The sequence below is a fragment of the Mytilus edulis genome, chromosome 7, assembly GCF_963676685.1.
Source record: "Mytilus edulis chromosome 7, xbMytEdul2.2, whole genome shotgun sequence".
Lineage (NCBI taxonomy): Eukaryota > Metazoa > Mollusca > Bivalvia > Mytilida > Mytilidae > Mytilus > Mytilus edulis.
Window position 1 is genome coordinate 18,194,891 of NC_092350.1, and position 6,065 is coordinate 18,200,955.

Consider the following 6,065-nt stretch of genomic DNA (forward strand, 5'->3'; position numbering starts at 1 on the left):
GAATGCGAATAGAGTCCATCGATCAAGCTGCCCTTAACAACAACAATTTTAAATACTAGTATGTAACCGAAGGCAAGCACTGACAAGGGCATGCTTTATTAAAGGCATGTCAAATGATATTGCAATAGTCCTCAAAACAGTGTAAATCATCAGTAATTTATTGCAGAATCAAAGACTTGTAAAATCAATACTTTAAAATCTTAAAACCTATCATAACTTTTGAAAAGAGACGATATCCCTATAGTTTAGAATCTCAGAGACTACAACCGAAAATATACAGGGTGTACGTGTGAAGTCTTAGCTGTATTGTATGAGAAGATCTTTTTTGGCGATTTCTTTTTGAAACATTAACCTTCCCCAGTCCCAGTTATGCAAACATAACATATTGTTACATCATGTCTTAATTATATTCTACGCTGCCATTTTGGACTATGTTGACATTTATGTGGATTTCTTTAAACTCGTGATCTTAGTTCATTGACAAGCCTGAGGACATTTTATTTTGGTGAAAGTACATATTTATCGTGTTCGTGTTATAATTAAATAAAATAAGTAGGGGTTGGGTTTTATTTTTTAATCACATGGTCTTCCACCAGGAGCATGTAACTGTTATTATTTATATACGAAACCTTCTTATGGTCAAATTATAAGATTATATCAAAATAACCAACAATCTGTTTAACGGCAAATTTCAAAAACATCAAACCAAAAAACTAATTAGAGTTGGGTGCTCATTTTCGCCATAACTTTCCATGTTATCTGCAGTTTATGTTCAGGTCTTTATGTTTTTGAAGTATAACGATATTTCTGTATAAAGATAACATCAAAAGCAAAATATGTATGCTTTAAAACGTGTTTCTTTTGAAAAAAATCATCTGAAATTTAGATTAAAGGCTTTTTGAAAATTGCTAATGTTTTGTCAAAAGGGAACACATATTCGCCAAATAGCTTCAGCTTTATACAATATTTATCAATCAATTTCATTATAGATTAATAGCAGACATATCAAAGGTGTAAAGAACGGAAATTTAGGGCAATCAGTTAGAGAATTACTAAGAAATACTTCCTTGAAATCGTGTTTTTTATTTCAGGAAATTGGCCGAAATCGCTGTCTTTTGCGGTTAGTGCCGAAATTTTGTCTTAGTTTAAAAAAATAATCATTTGTAACAAAAATATAAATTACCGGCAAATTTCTTCCATTTCAGCCATCCTCTGAAGTGTGTTCACCTCAAAATCATAAAGCGCCGAAATTGTGTCCACGGCGAACATGAGCGCCCCACTCTATAGGATAAACAAAAACATTATCTTAGACAACTACTTTAATGTTTTCAAACCTGGCTTCGAACAGACGCAATAATATACAATGTACTCAACAAGTTTGCACGCTTCACTCCGTCCCCTATTTGTATATATAAATTTCAGTGTCTAGCAATAAATGAAGATAAACCGAATTACAATATTGGTTGTTATTCTTAAAGATCAAGACTTCCGAGATTATTCTCTACAAATTAGAAAATAATAGTATAAAAGATGTTTCTTACAGCTCTATATGACCAGTTCTGATTGTGATACATAGTTGTGTCTTCGGTACCAATAACATTAACTATTCTAAAGGTTACATGTATAGCTATAGGTGTCGTACAAAAATTGATAAGAAAAATCAGAAACTGACAAACTGTACAAATATGCAAAATATTCAACAAAATATACGAAAAAAATTAAAATTATTAAACCTAGTCACCAAATTTGTATTGATTTAGATCTTATGTTAATGTCCCAACTTGATCTTATATCAACGCATCCAAATACTTTTACGTTAACTTCTTGGCTTTAAAAATGGAGGTTTCAACGTTCTTGCTGAATTTTAATCCAGAAAAGCGAGATGAATGGACCAAATGTATATAGGATTGTTTTCATTTTTTTTTTAAATTGTAAAATCACAAAAATACTGAACTCCGCGGAAAACTGACAATGGAAAGTCCATCATCAAATGGCAAAATTAAAAGCTAAAACACATTAAACGAATGGATTACAACTGTCATATTAGTCCTGACTTGGTACAGGCATTTTCTTATGTAGAAAATGGTGGATATAACCTGATTTTATAGCTAGCTATTCTAAACCTTTCCACTTGTTTGACAGTGCATACAATTCATTATATTAAAAACTGTCAAAAATAATGGTACAGCTGTCAACATTGTGTTATAATTTTAATCACTACAAAAACTAACAAATATGTAACAAAGAAGCACAAATGGGCATATAGATTAAGCACATTAGCACATGAAAGACAAGAATACAAAATTTACCATAGCACAATAACACAATAACGGGATGTATAAGTACAGAGCCACGTCATATGTAAAAAAATAAACACAACAGGCATACAGACAAAGCATTTTAGCAATTTTGAAAGACAATAATACAAAATTATTTACTACGGAACAATAACACAATAACTGGATGTATAAGTACAAAGCCACGTCAAATGGATATCACCAAAAACGGTAAAAATAAGATTCATAAAGACAAATAAAAGAATACTATAACACGCTATCAAGACGATAAACTACGTCAGCAATCAGAATCTATACTTCAAGACCATCGTGTATTACTTGTGAAGTTGATACGGAATATTTATCAACAAGGTCTTGGTACCTTCCGATGAACTTTTTTCGAAAATGGACGAGACGTTCTTTGACATACCCCTGATTCATCAATTTTATGATAAGACATTGGTGATGAGTAGGAGCTTCAAGCTCTTGGATACCGAACGCAAGACCAGATGTATCTACAGCGTAAACTTCTCTTGCTATACACGCATCACATGTGAACGAGTTAATTAACATAGGGACACATAGGACTCAATCGGTGAATTTGCAGCTCAGACAGCTATAATACTGGTATCCTAGATCAAGCAAAACCCTGTTAATAAATATAAAAAAAAGAAGGTGTGTTTTGATTGAGAATGAGGTATAAACAGAAAAAAACACAGATGGGCCAAGAGGGATCTTTTAAACTTTATTTTGAAGACTGTTAAACGCATTTCATTATAAAAACAAAATCATTGGAAATAGGTATTTCTACCATTTTGAAACATTTGATAGTTAAAACAAAGGATATACGGTATCCATCCATGAATCCATGGAAATATAACCAGAACAGGGACAACAACAAAAGAACACAAACTAAAAGCAAAGCATTTTTATTGCTATTTTCATCTCAAAGTCACAATGAGGCCCTCAACACGGAGCAATATTTTAAAGGTTTTTATACACACCTGCAGACCAAGTAGATGGTATATAATCACCCAATTTAGATATCAATGTAATACAATTAAAGGGTGTCTATCAAATCTTATTTCAACTTCTAACAGAGTTATATTTTTTATCAAAATTTTGAAACAAAATTATGATTCTATAATAGGGAGAAATTCTTTATTTTAAGTTAACAAAATTACCATAAACAAGTTGAAATGCCAGCTGATTGAATTATATCTTTCTAATTCAGATAAATTTGTCTGTTTTACATTTAGTATCTTTACAATAGTTCCAAGTGCACTGTGATGAACTATGTCAGTCGTGTTTCATTTGAGTCCTCGGGGAATCAGATTCAACAATTCCAGGACAAGTTGATCAGTTTATGAATGTCGTTAAAAGTGCGTTTTCTATATCTTTATCACGTGGTCTATATGTTTCGAGATTCTATATAACTGGCATGATGAAGTGAGTGCAATGTAGCATTTCGATAAACCCGACATTTATTTTTTCATGTGTTTGCCTCTCCCACAAGACAAGTATTTCAATGAAATCAAAACTATTGTGTTGTTAACAATTGGAAACATAAAATGACCCTATTGAAAATATGCGAAAACGCTTTTATGGACAATCCTTTTAAAAGATATCAATTCATAGGTGTATTTTAAATGCCTTTTCGCATGCAGATTTTGGATAATATGTATTTCTCTTGAACTGAATTTTAATGTGCGTATTGTTATGCGTTTACTTTACTACATTGGTTAGAGGTATAGGGGGAGGGTTGAGATCTCACAAACATGTTTAACCCCGCCGCATTTTTGCGCCTGTCCCAAGTCAGGAGCCTCTGGCCTTTGTTAGTCTTGTATTATTTTAATTTTAGTTTCTTGTGTACAATTTGGAAATTAGTATGGCGTTCATTATCACTGGACTAGTATATATTTGTTTAGGGGCCAGCTGAAGGACGCCTCCGGGTGCGGGAATTTCTCGCTACATTGAAGACCTGTTGGTGACCCTCTGCTGTTGTTTTTTATTTGGTCGGGTTGTTGTCTCTTTGACACATTCCCCATTTCCATTCTCAATTTTATTGTTTCATATTTTTAACCATCCTCGTTAATATTTAAAAAAAAAGAGATTTTACCTTTTACCTTATAAAAGAAGAAACGTATTGTGTCATTTAACAAACAGCCACTAGAGTCTAGAATAACTAAAAGTGAGTGTCAAGGGGTTCATGTCTTCCACCTTTTCAGTTGTAAAAATGAAAGACTTTGATACATATATACTGTAGCTAATTTTGTTTTGTTGGGATTTCAGGAATCTATCAAGCCTCCCTCCGCCATACATTTAATCTGTTCCTATGCCAATGTCTATGTGAGTACTATAGATTGAATGTTTATTTTCGTGCGACTTTACTTATGTTATGATTATTAGAATCAAATGCATTATTAAAACGATTTCATTGACAGACAATAAAACGATTGATATTTATAGAAAGAGAGACGAAAGATACAAAAGGGACATGCAAACTCATAAGTCGAAAAATAAACTAACAACGCCATGGGAAAAACAATATGCGGGAAATTAAAAAAAGAAACGCTTTGATCTTTACTTAATATGGAATCGCAGACGTCTTAATTGATGTCAAAGAACCATATACGATTAATGTGTTAAATTATGTCGGTAACACAAATTGGGACATATATTCCTTATAGTTATCAAATTTGTTTTGATCATAATCGATAATATGGGTACCTTTTCGTTTTCGCAATTTTTATCCTAAGAAATGGGTTTCGTATTTAAATGAATAGAAACGGAATAGAAATATAATATATAAAACTATCACTGACAATATCAAATGGTGCAGTATTGCGAGGATACTTCTATTATATATAAAACCGTATCACTGACAATATCAAATGGTGCAGTATTGCGAGGATACTTCTTTAATATATAAAACCGTATCACTGACAATATCAAATGGTGCAGTATTGCGAGGATGCTTCTTTAATATATAAAACCGTATCACTGACAATATCAAATGGTGCAGTATTGCGAGGATACTTCTATAATATATAAAACCGTATCACTGACAATATCAAATGGTGCAGTATTGCGAGGATACTTCATCTGTTTTCACGAGAGACTGTTTTGTTGAGATCTGTTTTCTCAACTGTTTCATGTTGATTCCTAAAACCTTTCTGTGGTATAACTACTAAAATATACTAAGTTACTATTGAATTTGTTGTTGTAGTTTTCTATGATGTATATAGATAAATGTACAATTAACATTGATAATATATACGTGGCTATTATCATTTTTTTAATATTCTCAGTGAAGAGACAGGGGTGAATATGTATGTTAACCTTGAATCATCCATTTTTAAAGTTGTCTGGCTGTTTAGATGGCAGCTCTCAGTGCCGCCTACGTTTGGCATAAGACAAGATAATTCGCAAAGTTTTATAACGACCAAAAGGCATTGCAATCTTCCAGCACAGACTTTCAGATTTATTTCCCAAAGCTTTAAAAGATTTTGTAAAACCAAAGCTATGTTGAGGATTTAAAAGATTCTGCAAAACCAAAGCTATGTTGAGGATTTAAAAGATTCTGTAAAACCAATGCTTTGTTGAGGATTTAAAAGATTCTGTAAATCCAAAGCTATGTTGAGGATTTAAAAGATTCTGGAAAACCAAAGCTTTGTTGAGGATTTTAAAGATTCTGTAAAACCAAAGCTATGTTGAGGTCTTAAAAGATTCTGTAAACCCAAAGCTATGTTGAGGATTTAAAAGATTCTGGAAAACCAAAGCTATGTT